This window comes from Manis javanica, chromosome 12 (assembly GCF_040802235.1).
Source record: "Manis javanica isolate MJ-LG chromosome 12, MJ_LKY, whole genome shotgun sequence".
In the NCBI taxonomy this organism is placed as follows: Eukaryota; Metazoa; Chordata; class Mammalia; order Pholidota; family Manidae; genus Manis; species Manis javanica.
Genome location: NC_133167.1, coordinates 30,628,938 through 30,654,922, shown reverse-complemented (window position 1 = coordinate 30,654,922; position 25,985 = coordinate 30,628,938). Strand labels below are relative to the sequence as shown.

General features: G+C 36.1%; 1 protein-coding gene across 30 annotated transcripts in view; it reads left to right on the top strand.

The window, feature by feature from the left end:
• The window catches only part of ABI2 (abl interactor 2), a 92,203-nt gene that overhangs the window by 9,134 nt on the left and 57,084 nt on the right, over positions 1 to 25,985 (top strand). The window contains exon 1 of one of the 30 annotated variants that reach the window (XM_037009229.2): positions 14,712 to 14,849. The exons of the other annotated variants lie outside the window; for them this stretch is intronic. The gene's annotated coding sequence lies outside the window, so the exon portion shown is untranslated. Of the gene's footprint in view, positions 1 to 14,711; positions 14,850 to 25,985 lie in introns of those variants that run through there. 30 annotated transcript variants of the gene reach the window in all.

The following is a 25,985-nucleotide window of genomic DNA, read 5'->3' as shown; positions in this document are numbered from 1 at the left end:
TTTGTTGAGTATTTTTGCATCTACATTCATCAGGGATATTGGTCTGTAGTTTTCTTTTTTGGTGGGGTCTTTGCCTGGTTTTGGTATTAGGGTGATGTTGGCTTCATAGAATGAGTTTGGGAGTATTCCTTCCTCTTCTATTTTTTGGAAAACTTTAAGGAGAATGGGTATTATGTCTTCTCTGTATGTCTGATAAAATTCTGAGGTAAATCCATCGGGCCCGGGGGTTTTGTTCTTGGGTAGTTTTTTGATTACCGCTTCAATTTCATTGCTGGTAATTGGTCTGTTTAGATTTTCTGTTTCTTTCTGGGTCAGTCTTGGAAGATTGTATTTTTATAAGAAGATATCCATTTCTAGGCTTTCCAGCTTGTTAGCATATAGGTTTTCATAGTATTCTCTAATAATTCTTTGTATTTCTGTGGGTTCCGTTGTGATTTTTCCTTTCTCGTTTCTGATTCTATTGATGTGTGTTCACTCTTTTTCTCTTAATAAGTCTGGCTAGAGGCTTATCTATTTTGTTTATTTTCTCAAGGAACCAGCTCTTGATTTCACTGATTTTTTTCTTTTGTTTTATTCTTCTCAATTTTATTTATTTCTTCTCTGACCTTTATTGTGTCCCTCTGTGTGCTGACCTTAGGCCTCATTTGTTCTTCTTTTTCCAATTTAGATAATTGTGACATTAGCTATTCATTTGGGATTGTTCTTCCTTCTTTAAATATGCCTGGATTGCTATATACTCTCCTCTTAAGACTGCTTTTGCTGCGTCCCACAGAAGTTGGGGCTTTGTGTTACTGTTGTCATTTGTTTCCATATATTGCTGGATCTCCATTTTAATTTGGTCATTGTTCCATTGATTATTTAGGGGCATGTTGTTAAGCCTCCATGTGTTTGTGAGCCTTTTTGCTTTCTTTGTACAATTTATTTCTAGTTTTATACCTTTGTGGTCTGAAAAGTTGGTTGGTAGGATTTTAATCTTTTGGAATTTAACTGAGGTTCTTTGTGTGGTCTAGTCTGGAGAATGTTCCATGTGCACTTGAGAAGAATGTGTATCCTGTTGCTTTTGTATGTAGAGTTCTATAGATGTCTATTAGGTCCATCTGTTCTAGCACGTTGTTCAGTGCCTCTGTGTCCTTACTTATTTTCTGTCTGGTGGATCTGTCCTTTGGGGTGAGTGGTATGTTAAAGTCTCCCAAAATGAATGCATTGCATTCTATTTCCTCATTTAATTCTGTTAGTATTTGTTTCACATATATTGGTGCTCCTGTATGGGTGCATATATGTTTATAATGGTTATATCCTCCTGTTGGACTGAGCCTTTTATCATTATGTAATGTCCTTCTTTATCTCTTGTTACTTTATTTTGAGGTCTGTTTTGTCTGATACTAGTATTGCAACACCTGCTTTTTTCTCTCTGTTGTTTGCCTGAAATATCTTTGTCCAACCCTTGACTTTTAATCTGTGCATGTCTTTAGGTTTGAGGTGAGTCTCTTGTAAGCAGCATATAGATGGGTCTTGCTTTTTTATCCATTCCATTACTCTGTGTCTTTTGATTGGTGCATTCAGTCCTTTTACATTTAGGGTGATTATTGGAAGATATGTACGTATTGCCATTGCAGGCTTTAGATTCTTGGTTACCAAAGGTTCAAGGTTAGCTTGTTTACTACCTTACTGTCTGACCTCATTTGCTTATTGAGCTGTTAGAAACACAGTCTGATGATTATGTCTTTCCCTTCTTTTTCCTCCTCCTCCATTCTTCGTATGTTGGGTGTTTTGTTCTGTGCTCTTTTTAGGAGTGCTCCCATCTAGAGCAGTCCCTCTAAGATACCCTGTAGAGGTGGATTGTGGGAGGCAAATTCCCTCAACTTTTGCTTGTCTGGGAATTGTTTAATCCCTCCTTCATATTTAAATGATAATCGTGCTGGATACAGTATCCTTGGTTCAAGGTCCTTCTGTTTCATTGCATTAAATATATCTTGCCATTCTCTTCTGGCCTGTAAGGTTTCTGTTGAGAAGTCTGATGATAGTCTGATGGGCTTTCCTTTGTAGGTGACCTTTTTACTCTCTTTGGCTGCCTTTAATACTCTGTCCCTGTCCTTGATCTTTGCCATTTTAATTATTATGTGTCTTGTTGTTGACCTCTTTGGATCCCGTCTCTCAGGAGTTCTGTGTGCCTCCATAGTCTGAGCAACTATTTCCTCCTCCAGTTTGGGGAAGTTCTCAGCAATTACTTCTTCAAAGACACTCTTTATCACTTTTTCTCTCTCTTCTTCTTCTGGTACCCCTATAATGCGGATATTGTTTCTTTTGGATTGGTCACACAGTTCTCTTAATATTGTTTCATTCCTGGAGATCCTTTTAGCTCTCTCTGCATCAGCTTCTATGTGTTCCTGTTCTCTGGTTTCTATTCCATCAATGGTCTCTTGCATCTTATCCATTGGGCTTATAAATCCTTCCAGAGTTTGTTTCACTTCTGTAATCTCCCTCCGGACATCTGTGATTTCCCTCTGGACGTCTGTAATCTCCCTCTGGACTTCATCCCTTAGCTCTTGCATATTTCTCTGTAGCTCTGTCAGCATGTTTATGATTTTTATTTTGAATTCGTTTTCAGGGACAGTGGTTAGGTCTGCCTCTGCAGATCCTTTCTCAGGTGTAACTATCTTGGTCTGGACCAGATTTTTTTGCCTTTTCATGGTGATTGCAGTGGCTGTAGGCAGGTTGTGGGTGTGTCAGCTGGGAGAAGAAAGTCCTTTCCTGCTTGCTGGATGCCTTGCCCTTCTCTGTTGCCTGTGACTGCTACCTGCACTCCTGGAGCAGCCACCGGGTTAATCTGCTAAGCTGCTGTGGGCGGGGTGTCCGTCAAAGCAGTGTGGAGCCCTGCGAGGAGTGGCAGGCATGCCAGGTGCGCTCCTCTGTGCTAGCGGCGACCCTGCCGGGCAGCTGTGTAGCAGCAGCAGCCTTTGGGTCTGTCCTGGGTGGCTGTGTGTTGGGCTGGGATTCTGGTCGGCTCCTGGGAGCATGCCTGCTCCCTCTGGCTCCGCTGCTGGTGTGCGTGGGGCTTTTCTGCACAGGCTTATACCGGGCTCTGGCTTCACTGCCGCCAGTGTGCACGAGCTCCGCCTGGGCTGTTCGGTCATGCCGCTGTGGGCTAGCCCTGCGGCGCACAGATCTGCTCTCAATTCCTTCTAGCGCTTCCGCCCCTGGCGTGAGCTCCCACTCTCCTGCTACTGGGCCCATGTGTCGGGGTCCGCGCCAGTTGGAGGAACGACTGGCAGGCTGCCTAGTCCTGTGAGGGGCTTCAGAGCTGCACTGCCTCCTTTTAGGGTGCCTAAGTTTCCCTGGTATTCCCAGCTGCTGGGACAACTTTGTCCAGCTATGGGGTCCCTGTCTCTTTAAGACTTGCAGAAAGCAGTCGCTTTTCTTTTGTCTCAGCAGCGCCGGTTGTGGGGACCTGCCCACAGGTTTTGCTTTTCTGTTTCTCTAATATCCAGCACCCCGTGCACCTTGTGTCTGCGTTCCGGGTGCGAATTTCTAGAGCTGGTTGTTTAGCAGCCCTAGGCTTTCACTCCCTCCCCGTTCTGACTCCTTTCTTCCCACTGGGTTTTGAGGTGGGGGAGCGTTCGGGTCCCACCTGGCCGCGGCTTGTATCTTACCCCCTTCGTGTGATGCTGAGTTCTTGCAGATGTAGATGTATCCTGTATCCTGGCTGTTGTACTGCATCCACTGGTGTCTCTTTCAGGAATAGTTGTATTTATTGTATTTTCATAAATATATATGTTTTTGGGAGGAGATTTCCTCTGAACTACTCATGCCGCCATCTTCCCGTGATCCCCCCATAGTTGTCCTTTTTGACCATTATGACTTTATATTGAAAGACTTTCTCCATCCAGAGACCACTTAAGATACAAGGGGCTTTAAGTATCGAGCTCTTCCATTGTGCCAAGTTCTGTGCTGAAGTCTTGGCATACATGATCTAATTTAATCTTTCTGAGATAACTATGTCACATTTTCATCTGTCTTCTTACAGCCCCAAAGCTCTCTTATCTCTTTGTTTTCATATGACTACCCTGCATCATACTCAAGAGATTAAAGCCACTAATTTTTATCTTTCTACCTTAAAATCAATAAACTTTACATCTGCAGAAACTTTTTGTTTTCTTTTCCATCAAAAGAACTGTCCTCCTATCAAAGACCAGTCATTACATTTGAGCTTGCTCCTTGTCAACTATTTTCTTTCTTTGCTTAAACTTTCTTGCCTCTTCAATCTTTCCTGTCCTATTGGATCTTTATGTCAGCATGCAAACATGCTCTGCTATCTATCTCTCATATTAAAATAAACCTTTCCTTAATCCTATTGTTCTCTTTTAGCTGTCATTCCCTTTTCTTTAATTTCCTATATAGCCAGACATTTTTCAGACTTTCTTTACTTCTTAAAATTTGTTCTGATCTAGTTAATACTGCTTTACAGATTCATCAAACATTGCTGCTGCTGTAACCATTTACTGGATGCTTTCTGACTGCACCTCTCATGTGTTCTCAGTATCACTGACCATGCCTTCCTTGAATTAGTCTCCTCTCTGGTTTATGACAGTGCACACTGTTGGGTATTTTATCTCATTAGTCCTTTATAGATTCTTAATTTTCTCATTATCCAGTCTCTAAAGGTTGGGTCTGAAGGACAGTTCCAGTCATCACCTTTTCTCTCTATACACCTCATTCATTTGCTCATTTTGTTTAACTTTTTTTTTTTGACTACCTACTTTGTATTACACAGATGTTTTCTAGGCCATGTTGGGGATACAGCAATGTCCTACATTTCCATGCTTTTAAGTAGCATGCATTTCCCATTTTCTACTAAATTTATTAAGCCAGACATTTGTCCCAAATAGGTTTCCACCTCCATTTGATTTTTCTTATAGACAACTCAGATTCAATATGATACTAGTAATGTGTAAGTAGGAACAGAGGATTTAGTGTTAAGCCCTTAGAAAAGAGGCTGGTGATCAATAGTAACCATGAAGGTGAGGTCTTACGTGTAATTGTGAAATTCTTAGCTTTTGAGATTGCAAAGTCTTCTTGTAAGTTTTTGTTTGATTTCTCTTTTGTTGTTGACATGTGTACATGTATAGAAAGACATTTGTGTTTCCTTCTTTTCCTAAGGTATTGTGGCTAAGTACAGTGCCAGCACCATAATGTTAAAGCTTCACTGGTCAGTAAAAGTAGTTTTTATTGATTTTATTATCAGAAATATGAGAAATCAGTCACTGTTAATATGGGAAGTATGTTCATGCTGGTGAATTCATTGTTACTAACCACTCTTTTCCTGTAGCTAATGAAAGACCTTAAAATAGCTATGTTTTGTAGAAGAAAAATTCTCTCTAAGGTAAAGTCCCCCCAAAATTAACATTCTTGTTTTGATTTCAAAGGAGGACCATCCTGGATTGTACATTCTGGTGCCATTGATCCAATGGTCTTGAAAGGACTCTGAAAGTTCCACTTTAAAGATTTTAAAAAATTCATGTAAACAAATGATACAATGAATTCATGAAGTTCCTTGTCAATTTTATCTCATTACTGTAATCATAAGGATGTGTGATTTTAAAATATATATTTTGCGTTTAAGGGATTATCATTATATCACCTTTGTATTGCTTAGGTGATTTTTATTGTGATAAAATATACATAATATAAAATTTACGATTTTAACCATTTTTTTGTACCAGTCAGAGGTATTAAGTACATTCACAGTGTTGTACAACCAGTACCACAATCCATTTCCAGAGCTTTTTTCATCACCCCAAACAAATTCTGTGCCCTTTCAGCAGTAGTCCCCCCACTCCCCTCTCTTCTCAGCCTCTGCACACTTCTACTATAATTTCTCTCTGTGACTATGCTTATTCTAGTTACTTCATATAAGTAGAATCACAGCATTGGCCTTTAATGTCTACCTCATTTTACTATGTGTTATGTTTTCAAGGTTCATGTTGTAGCATGTATCAGAATTTCATTCCTTTTTAAGGTTTAATTATATCCCATTATATTTATATACTACATTTATCCATTTGTCTGTTGATAGACAGTTAGGTTGTTTACACCTTTCCACCGTTATGAATAATATTGGTATGAACTTTGATTTACAGTATCTTTTTAGTGCCTGCTCTCAGATCTTCTTCGTATACACCTAGCCGTAGAATTGCTGGGTCTTAGGGTAATTCTGTGTTTAACTTTTTGAAGAACTGCCACTCTGTTTTCCACAGTGGCTACACAGTGGTAAAAATGGTGCTTTGTTTTTGGCATTTCCTCACATCATTTGTGTAGCTGAGTATTTTTCCATGTTCATCGTCTGTCTTGTGTTCTTTCCTGAGTCCCACCAGCAGTCCCACCAGCAGTACAAAAGCGTTGCATTTTTGACACCATTTGTTATTTTTTTTACAAAAAGCAATAGCCAGTCTAATGTGTATGAAGCTCTATCTTGAGCTTTTGATTGCATTTTTCTAATGATGTAATGTTGAGCATCTTTTTGTTTGCTTATTGGCCATTTTGTATTCCTCTTTGGAGAATTGTCTGTTCAAATCCTTTACGTATTTTTTTAATTAGGTTGCTTGTTTTTTGTTGAGTTGTAGGAGTTGTTTGTATATTCTTGATATTAATCCCGTATCAGATATATGATTTGCAAATATTTTCTCCCATTCTGTGGGTAGTTTTTTTCACTGTCATGACAGGGTCCATTGCACAAGTTATTCCTTTTCATGAAGTCTGTTTTATTTACTTTTTCCTTTGTTGCCTGTTCTTTTAACGTCATTTCCAATCTTTTAAAATTTATATTTGCCTAGTGTATATATGATATAACCACATTTAAGTTCTTTTTAAATAAAAAAGTTACTCTTCCATTCCCTAACATTTTAACTGATGTGAAAATTTTCCTTTTCCACATTCTTGTCTTATGCATGTTTTTATATAATTAAATGCATACTGTGTATTTTCTTTGTTGTAGCCATTTACAGACTTTTCCAGGAAAAATGTGATTGTAATGAAGTAATATATGACAATGAAGTAACAAATGTTACATAATGTAATGTAACAAGATAGTAACATCTTAAATGACTACATAATAGGTTTGCTTAATTTATCTTTGTACATGCAGGTCATTCCCTTTTTTTGTTGTTGTTGTTGCTAACTAGATGCTTATTTTTTAGTGCTTTCTTGTTCTTAATTTAGGGAAAATATAACAGCATCAGAATCTAGCACATTTTTACCATAATCATATCCTGACATATTCAGTATTACTTTTGCTTTCTTAAAAAGTTTTTGGCATTCTTGGCATGTGCTTCTCTTCATCTGCCAAAGCAAGATAATCACAAAGCAAATTTCAAACAAAGCAGGCATGTTCTGTAAAACTTCGTGAATTACTTGGTAAAAATGGTGCTTTGTTTTTGGCATTTCCTCACATCATTTGTGTAGCTGAGTATTTTTCCATGTTCATCGTCTGTCTTGTGTTCTTTCCTGAGTGAATCGTTCATGTTTATCTAATTATGCTTTGCTGTTTTTCACTATTATTTGTATGACTTACTTTAATTTGAATGTCATACTGTCTTTTTTTAGACTGAATTCTCCATCCAAGAGCTTGGAAACAAAGCATGAATATATTCTTTCTTAGGCATCTTAGAAATTATTTGAACAATTCTGAAGGCATCATAAATGTGTGTTTCTAATTATTTTGTATGTTTCTAGTCTTTTGGCAAAAAGTTCATTTACATTATAATGATTGTTGTGTATTCTATATGTTATTACTTTTAATTTCAGTGAAATGTAATGATGGGACCTTTCTTTCAAATTTGATTTAGTTATGAGATTTGTTGGAATGCAGAATTGAAAGCTCAGTAAATAGGTCATCTCAGAATATTCTTCTCCCCTCAGCTCCATTATTTGGTCAGGTGCTGTGACTCTGCCATGACCTTACTAAATTAATTACATGTGTGATACTTGAATTTCATAACAATTTTGTGAGAAAGAAAATGTTACTATGCTAATCTTAAATTCCAGCATGTCTCAGTCTTAATGTAGGGGCAGCAATGAACTAATGATGTGGTAATAATACCAAATTACATGTTTTCTGGAGGAAGGAATCTTTTTCATGCCTCATTGCCCTAATTATCTAAGGTGATGTTCCTACTTGATATCATACATATCCCTGTTTTGCATTGATTTTTTAAAATTTATTTGCTTTCTCTGTATTGGATTGAAAGCTTAAATGTAGAGAGCATGTATTCATTTTGATATCCTAGTACATAGTACAGTATCTGTCATGTAATGTGTTCAGTGAATAAACATTTATTAAAAATAAACTGATGGAACTAAATTCAGTCATGGACATTCTAGAAGAAATTAATACTTTAGATGGGCTGATTAAGGGAAAACTTAAGTACCTGTAATTTACCTAGTCAGATTATACTCAGAGCAAAAATAATTATATGCTTCCAGGTAGAGTAGTGTACTGGACTGGACTAGGCAAGAGAGTCACTGCTGGAGAAGAGAAAGAAACAGACAATTGATTCAAGAGTGTGATCTGTCGAGGAGAATTCTCTTCCTGAATGTCCATACTCATGCTCCTTAAGTATTGTCTTTCTCTCCCTATCCCCTCCCCATTATTTATGTACTATATGCTTATCTTTACTGTCTGTGGTCCTATTTAGTAGAAGTGAAAAGGAAGAATAAATAATGGTAGGAACCTAGTGGTAATGGTATTGCAGTTTTGAGCTGTTCTAGAGTGTGTAAGGTTCTTATTTTTATTTTCCAGTACCAATCCCATAATATCAAATTGAGAAGCAGGTTCAATTTTCTACTTAAGGTACACAGCATAGCATGGGTAGCCTGGATGGCACCAAAGCTTCTGGAGGTACAAGAAGTCTCCCTTAGATCACTTCTTCTTCCTCCTAGTCCCCAGCACCCCCACCCCCGTTGGGTGATAGAAGTAACTGTGATTCTTTGGACCTTGTCTGTAGATATAGTTCAGCAGGTAATATATAACTGCTGTGTGTAATGTAATGTGAAGATACGTAAGGCATAGTACTTACCCTCAAGGGCTTACCACTAGTAGGTGTGGGAGTTCAGGTCAGTGAAATGTGCACATACAAAATGTGTACTGTGAATCTAATAACAAAATACTGTGGGATTCTCAGGAAGAAATGATGAGTGTCACAAGAACATTTCATTGACGAAGAAGGGGGTGGGTTGTTGGTGAAGTTGATGGGTTACAAATGAAGGAATTGGCCAAAGGCACAAAGGTATGAAACCGTGGTCTGTGTTTTTGAATACCATAAGTCTAATTAAGCTGTAATTTAAGGTCCAAGTAGAGTTGAGATAAATTCTAGGCCATATTAAGGGAGGCTGTAAATGGTTAATAGAGGGGTTAATATTTCTCTAGGTAAAAGGGAGTTTTGGGGGCTTCTGAACTGATTCTGAAAGATGAATCTGTAGGACTATGTGTAAAATACTATGATGTGGAAAATTAGTATAGTAGTATTGGCAAGAGATAACAAAGGTCTGAAGTGGAATGTAGGCAGTGGGAATTGAAAGAATATAAGGCACAGATTAGGTAGAATATATATAGAATAAGTATCTTGGCAACTGATTAAATGTAGGATGGAAAGATTTGGAAAGTAACTGAGATTATGGAGTAAAGATGTTAATTACAGAAGTAGAAAATGGTTTTGGGGAAGGTGGTAAGTTATATGTATAATGAGCTGGCACAATGTGCAAGGTGAGATGATATGTAAATAGAAATATGGGTTTGGGAGAGATGTAAATAGTTGCAACAGATTTAAAAATTCTTCTCTGATAGCCAAGGAAGAAATAAAATTTCTTTTTTTTAAATTAGGAGTGAAAGTACAGCAAGAACAGAAGTACAGTTCACCCTTGAACAGCTCAGGTTTGAACTGCATGGGTCCACTTATATGTGGGCTTTTTTTTTTTTCCAATAAATATACTGAAAAAATTTTGGAGATTTGCAACAATTTGAAAAACATCTTCTCTAGCTTACTTTATGAAGGATATAGTATACAATACATATACAAAATATGTTACAAAATATGTGTTAATCATCTCATTATGTTACCAGTAAGCCTTTCAGGCATCAATGGGTTATCATTAGTTAAGTTCTTGGGCAGTCAAAAGTTACACGTGGATTTTCCACTGCATGGATGGTTGGCACCCCTAACTTCCTCATTATTTAATAGTCAACTGTAGTTTGAAGACAGTTTCTTTGGGAATATCTCCATGTAATGAGAGTAATCAGTATCATGAGAGGAACTAAAGAAATAGCAAGGTAGGCAAAGACTAATCGTTGCATAGTATGGACCTTCTAAGGAGGTCCCTTTATGCTATGTAAGAATCTTTCTTCTTATGACGGTTTGTATTTTACAGAGCATACATTATACTGTTCCTCTATAAGCCAATGATAATTTTTTTCCTTATCTAAATGATTTTCTATTTTTTCAATAACTCAATCCCATTTAAGTAGGACTATTAGATAACTGGGTTGAAGAGTCATATTTCCTTTAATGTACTAACCATAACTGTGATAGAGCTGATAGTTAAATATGATTATAGCAAAGGCGAGACTACAGTCACAGCTATTTATCAGACATTGCTACCTGGGAACTACAAAACAACCTTTGTTAAAGTGCTGTTTGCTGCTTTTCTTATGTAAAATAAGATACGGTGGTTTCTCTTCTCATTAATAGGCTTCTAGGTTAAAGATAAAGTAGCAATTTTGGTATTAGTTTTATTGAAATAGTTTGTGTATGCACTGATTCCAGTTTTTATTGAATATTTAAACACCTTTGCAAAAATACCTCAGACTTAGTGTATGTGCTACAGAATTGAGCACAAAATTCTCAAACTTGGAGTATAAGCTTTTGTAATACTAAGTTCTTATAAAACCTTAATGAATGTATATGGATTGTCTTATGCATAAAGTAGATATGCAGCAACTTCAACCCTTTAAAACTTTTGAACTTAAAAATAAGAAGAAAACCTTTGGGCCCAAAATAACTGTTTCAATAAGCATGCAAATATATATTTCAGAAAAAATTTAAAAATTGTTTTGGAGGTTCTATGCCTTACAAATACTCCTTATGGTTGATTAGGAGAGAATTTAAAATTTCTGTTTTTTTTTTGTATTAGTGAGTGTGTTACAGTTTTACAAAGTAATATAGCTTTACTTTTTCTGATAATGAAAGTAATATATGCCAAAGGAGAAAATAGGCCATATTAAAGTCATTAAGGGACCCAAATAAATTATATTACATTCAGAGAAAACTTAACATTTTGGGGCTTACTTTCTCTGACTTTTTTCTTGTGCTCCTATTTACACACAGGCACCTACAGAGTAAGGATGATTGTGTTAAAGGTACTTTGTAACCAGCTCTTTTTCACTTAGTTGTAGTTAGATATCTTTCCATACCAGTAATACATAGCAATACTATTTTGGTTACTGCATGAATGTACTATATGAATATGCTATTTAATCATTCTCATGTTTTCTCTTTCACCATTGAGTGCCAGTGAACAACACTTTTGTCTGTGCCTTCTCTTGATTATTTTTCTAAGATTTAGAGCTGTAAATGTAATGGAGTTTATATAAACTCAGACTGAAATATTGAAGTCCTTAGAATAGGGGTGTTTTTTTAGGATATGACCTTGATAAGGCCAGAAAATGGTGTTTCATAGTGTTAGACTCAAGTGTATCAGAATGTTGTTTGTTGATCATATGCTGAAGTGGTTCCAGAATTGCTACATTGAAGGAATGTAGGGGTAACTATAAATTTGAAAATGTATATTATCTTAGCACACTGAGTGGTGGAGGATCTCATAGAGAAGATGATGAGGATGGCTTCTTTTCCAAAGGAACCTTTGGTAATAGTTGGGGGTAAAATTAGTGACTAAGAAAAAATTATTTAGATTTATAAAACTGATTCCAGTATTACAATACCCTGAGTTGGAAGTCAAAACACAATAAACATTTTATAAATTAAAAATATATTTATATATATGGTTGTTTATGTATAGAAATTGTTTATATATGGGGTGTTCATACTATGAAAAAAAATCACTAATGTCCCTAATTGTGAAGCTATTTTGGTTATCAGGACAAAGTAATAATGATGTAGAAATTTCTTGACATTTTTTTACTTGAAGATTAATAGGGGGTATAGTTTTTCTATAAACTTAAAACTTGTCATGAAATCGTTTACGTGATTAAAAAGGTATATATAATACAGATAATCTGCAGGAATTATTTTATTTTTCTGAATCAATTATGTATAGTCTGTTTAATTATTTTTCTTCATTAAAAATCTATCCAATTATTTGACATCATTGACATTGTTTACAACCTGCCTTTTCTCATACTCCCCATTGTACTATCTCTTTTTTACTGTACTTTATTTTTTTCACATTGCTTAATTTGCTTTAGTAATTTCAGTGAATCTTCTCACAATATATCCTTGAAAGGAGATAACAATGTTTTAAAATTCTTCAGCCCTGAGCACAATGTCCTGTGTATATGGCAGATCCTCCTGTTACATTGAATGACAGCTCAAGCATGTTTTTTCCTCTGTTAACAGTGGTCACGTAAGCTTTCTTTCGCTGTAGCATTTATCCTCTGTAATTTCTTTTAATAGAGTATATGGGGACCAGATTTTTCCTTCTTCTATTTATGAAAATAATTGCTAAGCTGTCCATGCGTAATTTTATACAAGAATAAATATCACATTAATGAATTATTTTTATTTACTTCATTGAATGAAGTCTTATTCTGTGGGACTAAGATCAGAAAAAATATCTCCCTCAGTCTGTATGATTTCTGGGGCTTTTATCTAAATGTTTATAGGACTTTATTTCCATTCTTTTTCCATGTTCTTTTTTTTCATTTCATGTATCTGCCATAGTAATTCTTAGACTTGAGTAATGGACAGTAAGAAATCTGACTGCCTGTGCTGACTTATTTTTTTAAAATGTTAATGTTCAAATTACATAAAATTAGATATAAGCCACTTATGATTAAAGCTCATGTAACAATTATAAATTGAAAGTAAATTAATAAATAAGACCACTAACTTAATAAAATTTAAGTCAGAAACAATGATGTTGTCATGGATGATATTTTGTTATAAATATCACTGAAATATGAAAATGGTGGTAGGGTTAGATTCTTCGGAGCAGTATTAGGGAGTGTGAAATGAACCTATACTGTGGGTGTGCCTTGGGATGGTCAGGAGTCCCTCCTGTAAATTTTTAAGCAATTGCAAACCCTTTTTAAAAACTTTGATTTGTTTGTATAGTACAGTGTAATGTATATTTGGTCATCATTTGGTGTGAATTCATTATATATTATTAAGTTTGTCTCTCCTAACTCATTAATTTGCTCTGCAACTGAAGCTGAAAGACTTGGGCCTAACACAGTTCAGCCTCAGAGTGGGGCTGCATTCGCTTTCTTATAGTAACTCAGTAATTCCAGATTCATATTACATAATGTTAATATATTAGGTTTTAAATTTTTTAAATTACTGAGGAAATAAAAAAATTACAAAAATATTAAAGAGAACTGCTGTTTCCTGGAGTACATTTGTGAGTTTCGATTTGGAAACAGTGATCTAACATCACTCATAGTTATTCTTAAATAATGCCATCTGAACATTAAAAATCCTAAAACCATGGCTTTTTCAGTAATCTGCTGAGACTATCATAGTGTGAGTAATATTGGCAAATGTCAACTAGAATAGAAGATTTGAGATTTTTGTTACCTTCAGTTTTAGGGTATTATTGTTAAATTCATAAAATTTATGGTATAATTGGTAAGCATAATTCTATTTTATATAAATATATAATTTTAATTGCAGTATAATTTTTACATTTTTTTGTTAGCATTGATAGTTGTGAAATTTAAAATAGATATGTCTGTCTTGAAATTAGCTGTTATGAAATTCTAGGATGTGTATGTGTGTGTGTGTTTTTTAAGACTTTATTTTCTAAAAGCAGTTTTAGGTTTGCAGTAGAATTGAGAGGAAGGTACAGAGATTTCAGCAATGCCCACCAGAGTGGTAATTTGTTACAGTTGATGAACTTATGTTGACATGCCATTATCACTATAAAAGTCCAGTTTACTTTAGGAATTACTTTCGGTGTTCTACATTCTGCAGGTTTTGACAAATGTGTAAGAACATGTATCCATCATTAATGGGATCATATGCAGTATTTTCATTGCCCTAAATATCCCTAGTGCTCCATCTCTTTATCCCTACCCTCCACCTGATCCTGATCAACCAGTGATCTTTTTTACTGTCTCCATAGTCCTCCCGTTTCCAGAATGTCATGTTGGTATCACACAGTATGCATTATTTTCAGATTGGCTTTCTTCACTTCATAATATGCATTTCAGTTTCCTCCATATCTTTTCATAGCTAAATTTCTTTTTAGTGCTGAATAGTATTCCATTGTATGATACCATAGTTTATCCATTCATCTACTGAAGGATATCTTGGTTGCTTCCAAGTTTTGGCAGTTATGAATAAAGCTACTAGAAATTTCCATGTATAGGTTTTTGTGTGGGCATAAGTCTCCTCCTTTGACTAAGTACTAGGAAGCATAATTGCTAGGTCATACAGTAAGAGTATGTTTAGTTTTGTAAGAAACTGTCACACTGTCTTCCAGATTGTCAAGCATACACCAAACTGTCTTCCATAGTGGCTGTACCATTTTGCATTCCCACCAGCAATGAATGAGAGTTCCTGTTATTCCACATCCTCATCAGCATTTGGTGTTGCCAGTGTTCTGGATTTTGGCCATTCTAGGTGTGTAGTGGTATGTCGTCGTTTTAATTTGCATTTCCCTGATGACATATGATGTGGAACATCTTACAATATGTTTGTTTTGCCTCTGTACGTCTTCTTCGATGCGATGTCTGTGAAAGTCTTTGGCAGACATATTTTAATGGGGCTGTTTATTTTCTTACTGTTTACTTTTAAGAGTTCTTTTTGTATTTTGGTAAATCCTTTATCATATGGGTCTTTTTCTCTGTCTTGTGTCTCATTTCCCTTGCAGTTGTCTTTTGCACAGCAGAAGTTTTTAATTTTAATAAAGTCCAAATTATCAATTATTTATTTCATGGATCATGCCTTTGGTGTATCTAAAAAGTCACTGTCATACCCAAGGTCACCTAGGTTTTCTTCTTTATTATCTTCTAGGAGTTTTATAGTAACCAACAGTCTGTTGTCAACATTTATGGCTCTATTTCTTTTTTGTTGTTGTTGTTTTTGTTTTTTAGGTTCCACATGTAAGTGAAATCATATGGTATTTGTCTTTCTCTATGTGACTTAATGATACTGCCTAGGTTCATCCACATTGTCAAAAATGGCAATATTTCCTTTTTTATAGCTGAGTAATATTCCATTGTGTATCTGTACCACATCTTTATCCATTCATCTACTAATGGACATTTGGGTTGCTTCATATCTTGGCTGTTAAAAATATTCCTGCAGTGAACATAGGTGTGCATATATTTTTTTCGCATTGGTGATTTTGTTCTCTTTGTATAAATTTCCAGAATTGGAATTGGGGGGTCATATGATATTTCTGTTTTTACTTTTTTGAGGAGCCTCTATATTGTTTTCTATAGTGGTGGGACCAATTTCCATTCCCACAAGCAGTGTAGGAGCATTCCCTTTTCTCCATATCCTTGTCAACAGTTGGTTTTTCTTTTTTTTTTCTATATCATATATCCCAGTGCTTATTATCTGCACTGGAGAATTTAATTATCTTATTACATTTGAATTTCTTTACATCCTTTACTTTACACAGCTGTCTTCATATTAATCTTTTTTGTTTTCTTGAATTTTTTTTTTTACATTTTTTTTTTTGTTAAGGTATGATTGATATACACTCTTATGAAGGTTTCACATGAAAAAACAATGTGGTTACTACATTTACCCAAATTGCCAAGTCCCCACCCATACCCCAGTGCAGTCACTGTCCATCAGTGTAGTAAGATGCCACAGATCCACTATGTGCCTTCTCTGTGCTACACTGTTCTTCCCATGATCCCCCACACCATGTGTACTAAACATAATACCCCTCAAACCCTTCTCCCTCCCTCTCTCCCTACCTGCCTTCCCACACTCCTCCCCTTTGGTAACCACTAGTTCATTCTTGGAGTCTCCGAGTCTGCTGCTATTTTCCTCCTTCAGTTTTGCTTCATTGTTATACTCCACAAATGAGGGAAATCGTTTGGCATTTGTCTTTCTCCACCTGACTTATTTCACTGAGTATAATGTCCTCCAGCTCCATCCATGTTGTTGCAAATGGTAGGATTTGTTTCTTTCTTATGGCCGAATAGTATTCCATTGTGTATGTATACCACATCTTCTTTATCCATTCATCTACTGATGGACACTTAGGTTGCTTCCATATCTTGGCTATTGTAAATAGTGCTGCGACAAACATGGGGGTGCATATGTCTTTTTGAATCTGAGAAGTTGTATTCTTTGGGCAAATTCCAAGGAGTGGGATGCCTGGGTCAAGTGGTATATCTATTTTAGTTTTTTGAGGAACCTCCATATTGCTTTCCATAATGGTTGAACTAGCTTACATTCCCATCAGCAGTATAGGAGGGTTCCCCTTTCTCCATATCCTCGCCAGCATTTGCTGTTCTTAGTCTTTTCAATGCTGGCCATCTTTACTGGTGTGAGGTGATATCTCATTGAGGTTTTAATTTGCATTTCCCTGATGATTAGTGATATGGAGCATCTTTTCATGTGTCTATTGGCCATCTGAATTTCTTCTTTGGAGAACTGTCTTTTCATATCCTCTGCCCCCTTTTTTAATCGGGTTATTTGCTTTTTGGGTGTTGAGGCATGTAAGAAGTTCTTTATGTATTTTGGATGTTAACCCCTTGTCAGATATATCATTTACAAATATATTCTCCCGTACTGTAGGATGCCTTTTTGTTCTGTTGATGGTGTCCTTTGCTGTACAAACTTTTAAGTTTGATGTAATCCCATGAGCTCATTATTGCTTTTGTTTCCCCTGCTCGATGAGATGCATTCAGGAAGAAGTTACTCATTCTTATATTCAGGAGATGTTTGCCCATGTTGTCTTCGAAGAGTTTTATGGGTTCAGGACTTACATTCAAGTCTTTGATCCATTTCAAGTTTACCTTTGTGTATGGGGTTAAACAACAATCCAGTTGGATTCTCTTGCATGTAGCTGTCCAGTTTTGCCAACACCAGCTTTTGAAGAGGCTGTCATTTTCCCATTGTATATTTATTGCTCCTTTATCATATGTTAATTGACCATATATAGTTGGGTTTATATCAGGGTTCTCTAGTCTGTTCTATTGGTCTATGGGTCTGTTCTTGTGCCAGTACCAAATTGTCTTGATTACTGTGGCTTTGTAGTGGAGCTTGAAGTTGGGGAGCATAATGCCCCCAGCTTTATTCTTCCTTCTCAGAATTGCTTTGGCTATTCGAGGTCTTTTGTGGTTTCATATGAATTTTAGAACTATTATCTCTAGTTCATTGAAGAATGCTGTTGGTATTTTGATAGGAATTGAATTGAATTTATAGATTGCTTTAGGCAGGATGGTAATTTTGACAATATTAATTCTTCCTATCCATGAGCATGGCATGTGTTTCCATTTATTGGTGTCTTCTTTAATTTCTCTTAAGAGTGTCTTGTAGTTTTCAGAATATAGGTCTTTCACTTCCTTGGTTAGGTTTATTCCTAGGTATTTTATTCTTTTTGATGCAATTGTGAATGGAATCGTTTTCCTGATTTCTCTCTCTGCTAGTTCATTGTTAGTGTATAGGAATGCCACAGATTTCTGTGTGTTAATTTTGTATCCTGCAACTTTGCTGAATTCCAATATTAGTTCTAGTAGTTTTGGAGTGGATTCTTTGGGGTTTTTTATGTACAACATCATGTCATCTGCAAACAGGGACAGTTTAACTTCTTCCTTGCCAATCTGGATGCCTTTTATTTCTTTGTGTTGTCTGATTGCTGTGGCTAGGACCTCCAGTACTTTGTTGAATAACAGTGGGAAGAGTGGGCATCCCTCTCTTGTTCCCGATCGCAGAGGAAAAGCTTTCAGCTTCTTGCTGTTCAGTATGATGTTGGCTGTGGGTTTGTCATAGATGGCCTTTATTATATTGAGGTACTTGCCCTCTATACCCATTTTGTTGAGAGTTTTTATCATGAATGGATGTTGAATTTTGTCGAATGCTTTTTCAGCATCTATGGAGATGATCATGTGGTTTTTGTCCTTTTTGTTGATGTGGTGGATGATGTTGATGGATTTTCGAATGTTGTACCATCCTTGCATCCCTGGGATGAATCCCACTTGGTCATGGTGTATGATCCTCTTGATGTATTTTTGAATTCGGTTTGCTAATATTTTGTTGAGTATTTTTGCATCAGTTCATCAGGGATATTGTTCATCAGGGATATTGGTCTGTAGTTTTCTTTTTTGGTGGGGGTCTTTGCCTGGTTTTGGTATTAGGGTGATGTTGGCTTCATAGAATGAGTTTGGGAGTATTCCCTCCTGTTCTACTTTTTGGAAATCTTTAGGGAGATTGGGTATTAGGTCTTCACTAAATGTCTGATAAAATTCAGCAGTGAAACCATCTTGTCCAGGAGTTTTGTTTTTAGGTAGTTTTTTGATTACCAATTCAATTTCTTTGCTAGTTTTCTGTTTCTTCCTGGGTCAGCCTTGAAAGGTTGTATTTTTCTAGAAAGTTGTCCATTTTTCTAGGTTGTCTGGTTGTTACCATATAATTTTTCATAGTATTCTCTCATAATTCTTTTTATTTCTGTGGTGTCCATTTGTGATTTTTCCTTTCTCATTTCTGATTCTGTGTATGTATTTAGACTCTCTTTTTTTCTTAATAAGTCTTGCTAGGGTTTTATCTATTTTGTTTATTTTCTCAAATAACCGCTTCTGCTTTCATTGATTCTTTCCATTGTTTTATTCTTCTCTATTTTATTTATGTCTGCTTTAATCTTTATTATGACCTTCCTTCTGCTGACTTTGGGCTCATTTGTTCTTCTTTTTCTAGTTTCATTAATTGTGAGTTTAGGCTGCTTATATGGGATTCTTCTTTCCTGAGGCAGGCCTGTATTGCCATATACTTTCCTCTTAGCACGGCCTTAGCTGCATCCCACAGATTTTGTGGTGTTGAATTATTGTTGTCATTTGTCTCCATATATTGCTTGATCTCTGTTTTTATTTTGTCATTGATCCATTGGTTATTTAGGAGCATGTTTTGAAGCCTTCATGTGTTTGTGGGATTTTTCATTTTATTTGCATAATTTATTTCTAATTTCAGACTTTTGTGATCTGAGAAACTGGTTGGTACAATTTCAGTCTTTTTGAATTTACTGAGGCTCTTTTTGTAGCCTAGTATATGATCTATTCTTGAAAATGTTCCATGTGCACTTGAGCAGAATGTGTATTCTGCTGCGTTTGGGTGTAGAGTTCTGTAGATGTCTGTTAGGCCCATGTGTTCTAATGTGTTGTTCAGTGCCTCTGTCTCCTTACGTATCTTCTGTCTGATTGATCTGTCCTTCAGAGTGAGTGGAGTGTTGAAGTCTCCTAGAATGAATGCATTGCATTCTATTTCCCCTTTTAATTCAGTTAGTATTTGTTTAACATATGTAGTTGCTTCTGTGTTGGGAGCATAGATATTTATAAAGGTTACATCTTCTTGTTGGATTGACCCCTCTATAATTATGTAATGTCCTTCTTTGTTTCTTGTGACTTTCTTTGTTTTGAAGTCTTATTTTGTCTCATACAAGTACTGCAACTCCTGCTTTTTTCTCTCTATTAGTTGCATGAAATATCTTTTTCCATCCCTTCACATTTAGTCTGTGTCTGTCTTTGGGTTTAAAGTGAGTCTCTTGTAGGCAGCATATAGATGGGACTTGTTTTTTAATCCATTTATGACTCTGTGTCTTTTGATTGGTGCGTTAAGTCCATTTACATTTATGGTGAGTATCGATAGGTATGTACTTATTGCCATGCAGGCTTTAGATTTGTTGTTACCAAAGGTTCAAGGTTAACTTCCTTACTATCTAAGAGTCCAACTTAGCTCACTTAATATACTTTTACAAACACAGTCTAAAGGTTCTTTTCTTTTTCTCCTCCTTTTTCTTCCTCCTCCATTCTTTATATATTAGGTATCATATTCTATACTCTTTGTCTATCCCTTGATTGACTTTGGGGATAATTAATTTTGCATTTGCTTAGTAATTAGCAGTTCTACTTTCTTTACTGTGGTTTTATTACCTCTCGTGACAGCTATTAAACCTTAGGAACACTTCCATCTATAGCAGTCCCTCCAAAATAGACTGTAGAGATAGTTTGTGGGAGGTAAATTCTCTCAGCTTTTGCTTATCTGGATATTGTTTAATCCCTCCTTAAAATTTAAATGATAATCTTGCCGAATAAAGTAATCTTGGTGCTTTCCAACCCGTAATCACAAGAGTATGATGAAAGCACCATGAAATCTTGCCCTTCTGCTTCATTGCATTAAATACATCATGCCACTCCCTTCTGTCCTATAAGGTTTCTGCTGAGAAGTCTGATGTTAGCCTGATGGGCTTTCCTTTGTATGTGATCGTATTTTTCTCTGTGGCTGCTTTTTAATAGTATTTCTTTATCCTTGATCTTTCCCATTTTAATTACTACATGTCTTGGTGTTGTCTTCCTTGAGTCGCTTGTGTTGGGAGATCTGTGGATCTCCATGGCCTGAGAGACTATCTCCTTCTCCAGCTTGGGGAAGTTTTCAGCAATTACCTCCTCAAAGACATTTTCTATCCCTTTCTCTCTCTTTTTCTTCTGGTATCCCTATAATGCGAATGTTGTTCCGTTTGGATTGGTCACACAGTTCTCTCAATATTCTTTCATTTTTGGAGATCCTTTTTTCTCTCTGTGCCTCAGCTTCTTTGTATTCCTCTTCTCTGGTTTCTATTTGATTTATCGTCTCCTCCACCATATCCAACCTGCTTTTAATACCCTCCAATGTGTTCTTCAATGACTAGATCTCTGACCTGAATTCATTCCTGAGTTCTTGAATATCTTTCTGTACCTCCATTAGCATGTTAATGATTTTTATTTGACCTCCCTTTCAGGAAGAGTCACAAGGTCTGCGTCATTTAAATCTTTCTCGGGAGTTGTATTAATAATTTTACTCTGGACCAGGTTCCTTTGGCATTTCATATTTCTATGTCGCCATCTAGTGTCCAGAAGCTCTACTCTCTGGAGCTGCTCAGCCTCTGAAGCAATGTCGGGGGTTTTAGGGGAGTGGTATTGCTGCCTGAGTTGCAGTATTCATCAGGAATACTGATCTGTAATTTTCTTTTTCTGTAGTGTCTCTGGTTTTGGTATTAGAGTAATGTCAGCCTTGTAGAATGAGTTTGGAAATTCTTTCCTCTGCCATTTTTTTGGAACTCTTTAGGATACTTACTAGCTCTTTAAATATTTGGCAGCATTCAGCTGTGAAGCCCTCTGGTCCTGGACTTTTTTGTATTGTTTTCTGCTTCCTGGCTGCTATGCCTGTCTCCACTGCCTGAATCAGTGGGCTGAGCACACAGGTATAAGCTTTTGTCCCAGAGCAGCTGGATATGGATGCCTGCTTTCCACACACAGCTAGAATCCCAGTCTCCTCAGGAATCCACCTGTCCCAGCTTTCCAACCCGTAATCACAAGAGTATGATGAAAGCATCATGAAATGTAGGTTTATGCTTCCCTGAGCAGATCTCCAGAGCTAGGTATTCAGCAGTCCCAGGCTTCCACTCCCTCCCTGCTCAGTTTCTCTTCCTCCCACCAGTGATCTGGGTTGGGGGAAGGGATTGGGTCCTGCGGGGCCACAGCTTTGGTATGTTGCCCTGTTCCCTGAGGTCTGCTCTTTTCTCCAGGTGTATGCAGTCTGGCCTAGTCCTCTTTCCTGTTGCTCTCTCAGGGTTAGTTGTATTATATTTTCATATTATATGTGGTTTTAGGAGGAAGCCTCTGTCTCACTTCTCATGCCACCGTCTTTAATCCTCCCCCCCATTGCGGTTTTGATTTGCATTTGCCTGATGATTAATAATGTGGAGCACCTTTACATGTGTCTGTTGGCCATCTGTATGTCTTTGCAAAAATGTCCATTTGGATCCTCTACCCATTCTGTAATACAGTCTTTTGCTTTTCTGATATTGAGTTGTATGAGTTCCTCATATATCCTTCTTGCTTTGTGGATGCTTTCCTTTGCTGTGCAGAAGCTTTTTTATTTGATATAGTCCCACTTCTTTATTTTTGCTTTTATTCCCCTTTCCTGGGGATACATAGTCAGAAAAAAAATTACTATGCTATGTGAAAGAGATTTTTACCTATGTTTTCTTCTAAGAGTTTTATTATTTCATTTCTTATATTTAGGTCTTTTGTATTTTGCTAGACAGTAATCCAGTTTCATTCTCTTGCATGTATCTGTCCAATTTTCACAACACCATTTATTGAAGAGACTATCTTTTCCACATTGTATATTCATGGCTCCTTTATCATATATTAATTGACCATATATGTGTGGGTTTATTTTGGGGCATTCTGTCTGTTCCATTTATCTATGGGTCTGTTCTTGTGCCAGTACCATACTATTTTGATTACTATCACTTTATAGTATACCTTGAAGTCAGGGAGCATAATACCTCCAGCTTTGTAATTCTTTCCCAAGATTCCTTTGGCTATTCAGGGTATCTTGGGGTTCCATACAAATTTTAGTATTATTTGCTGTAGTTCAGTGAAATGCCATTGGTATTTTGATAGGGATTACATTGACTTTGTAGATTGTTTTGGATAGGATGGCCATTTTGACAATATTCACTCTTCCTATACTTGAGCATGGGATAGTTTCCCATTTATTTTTGTCATCTTCAGTATCTTTAAGTAATGTCTTATAGTATTCAGAGTGTAGGTCTTTCACTTCCATTCCTTGGTATGTTACTCTTTTATTGAATTTGTAAATGGAATTGTTTTCCTGATTTCTTTTTCTGCTAGTTTGTTAATGGTATATAGAAATGCAACAGATTTCTGTATATTAATTTTCTATCCTTCAACTATTAACCATTTATTCATTTTAATAGTTTTTTGGTGGAATCATTAGGGTTTTTTATATGTAGTATCATGTCATGTGTAAATAGTGACAGTTTTATTTCTTCCTTCCTAATTTAGATCCCTTTTATTTCTTTTTTCTTGTGTGATTGTTGTGGCTAGGAATGCCAGTACAGTGTTGAATAAATGTGGTGAGTGAACATCCTTGTCTTGTTCCTGATCTTAGAGGAAAATCGTTTAGCTTTTCCCATTGAGTATAATGTTCGCTGTGGGTTTGTCATATGTGGCCCTTATTATGTTGAAGTATGTACCTTCTATACCCACTTTGTTGAGGGTTTTATCATGAATGGATGTTGAATTTTGAATTGCTTTTTCCGTATCTATTGACATAATCATATGGTTTTCATTCCCTCCATTTGTTCATGTGGTATATATCACACTGATTGATTTGAGGCTATTGTACCATCCTTGCATCCCTGGAATAAATCCCACTTGGTCATGATGAAGGATCCATTGGATGTATTTTTGAAATCGGTTTGCTATCATTTTGTTGATTATTTTTGCATCTGTGTTCATCAGGAATAATTATCTGTAATTTTCTTTTTTTGTAGTGTCTTTGGTTTTGGTATTAGAGTAATGTCAGCCTTGTAGAATGAGTTTGGAAATTCCTTCCTCTGCCATTTTTTGGGAACACTTTAGAAGGATACTTACTAGCTCTTTAAATGTTTGGCAGCATTCAGCTGTGAAGCCCCCTGGTTCTGGACTTTTTTGTATTGTGGATTTCTGATTACCACTTCAGTTTCATTACTAGTATGTTTATAGAATTTGTCCATTTCTTCTAGGTTGTCTGATATGTTGCATATAATTTTTCATAGAATTCTCTTGCAATTCTTTGAATTTCTGTGTTGTCAGTTATAACTTCTTTTTATTTCTGATTTTGCTTGTGGTCTATCTTTCTTTTTCTTGGTAATTCTGGCTAAGTGTGTATTTTATTTCCACAACCACTTCTTTGTTTCATTGATATTTTTTCCCATGTTTTTCGTATTCTCTATTTTATTTCTGCTCTCATCTTTATTGATGTCCCTCCTTTATTGATGTCTACTAACTTTGGGCTTTGTTTGTTCTTTTTTTCTACTTACTTTAGTTATAAGGTTAGAGTGTTTCATTTGGGATTGTTCTTGTTTATTGAGTTAGGCCTGTATTGGTAATAAACTTCCCTCTTAGAACTGCTCTTGCTGCATCCCACATATTTTGAACTGTTGTTTCTGTTTTTATTTGTCTTCATGTGTTGTTTGATTTCCTCTTTGATCTGTTCCTTGATCCACTGATTATTTAGAAGCATGTTCTTTAGCCTCCACATGTTTGTGTTTTTGCCATTCTTTCTTCACATAATTGATTTCTAGTTTCATACCATTGTGGTCTGAAAAGGTACTTGGTACAATTACAATGTTAAATTTGTTGAGACTTGTTTTGTGTCCTAATATGTGATCTTTTTTGGGGACTGTCTCCTGCACTTGAGGAAAATGTGTATTCTCTTGCTTTTTGGTGGAATATTCTATATATATCTGGTAAGTCCATCTGGTCTAATAATGTCATTCAGTGCCCCTGTTTCCTTTTTCTGTTTGGATGACCTATCCATTGATGTAAGTGAAGTGTTAAAGTCCACTACTATTATTGTGTTGCTGTCAGTTTCTCCTTTTACATCTGTTAGTATTTGGTGTTTATATTTAAGTGCTCCAACCTTGGGTGCATAGATGTTTACAACTGTTGTCTTCTTGCTGAACTTATTCCTTGAGCATTATGTAATGTTCTTTGTTGTTTTCTTTGTTTTGAAGTCTATTTTGTATGATATAAGTATTTCAACTTAAGGGTTTATTTTTGTCCCTATTTACATGAAATATCTTTTTCTACCCCTTTAGTTTCAGTCTGCGTATGTCTTTTGGTCTGAAATTAGTCTCTTGTAGGCAGCAAATAGATGGGCCTTGTTTTTTTATCCATTCAGTTATCCTGTGTCTTTTGATTGGAACATTTAGTCCATTTACATTTAAGTAATTATTGATATGTATGTACTTAATTGCCATTTTGTTAAATGTTTCCTGGTTGCTTTGTCGTTCTCCGATCCTTTCTTCCTCTCTTGCCCTCTCTTGTTATAACTTACCCTTTAGTGTTATGGTTGCATTCCCTGTTCTTTCTTTTTTGTGTATCCATTAATAAAGTTTTTGTTTTGTGGTTGTCATGGAGTTATTATGACACATCGTGTGCATATAACAATCTGTACTAAGCTGATGGTCATTTGCATTTGAATGCTTTTTAAAAACACTACAATGATTACTCCCCCTTCCACATTTTATGTATAATCTTCTTTTGCTCTATGTTACTGATTCTCTTAATTTTTAGACATAATTGCTTTTGCTACTTATGTCCTTCCAACCTTAATAGGAGCTTTTAAGCAATTGATCTTCTACTTCTGCTGTATGTTTGCTTTACCAGTAGAAATTTTCTTAAATTTCTTGCTTCTAGTTAGGGTCTTTTCTGTTCCTCTTAAAGAAGTTGCTTTAACATTTCCTATAAGGTTGGTTTAGTAGAGGTGAACTTTTTTATGTTTATATGTGAAGCTCTTTATCTTTCCTTCAATTCTGAATGATAACTTTTCTGGGTAGAGTATTCTTGGTTGGAGACCCCCCCCCCTCCCCCCCCATTCAGCACTTTGAGTATATCATGCCATTCCCTTCTGGTCTTTAGCATTTCTGCAGAAAAATCAGCTGATTACCTTACAGGATTTCCCTAACATGTATTTCATTGCTTTTCTCTTGCTGCTTTTAAGATTCTTCCTTTGTACCAGAACTTT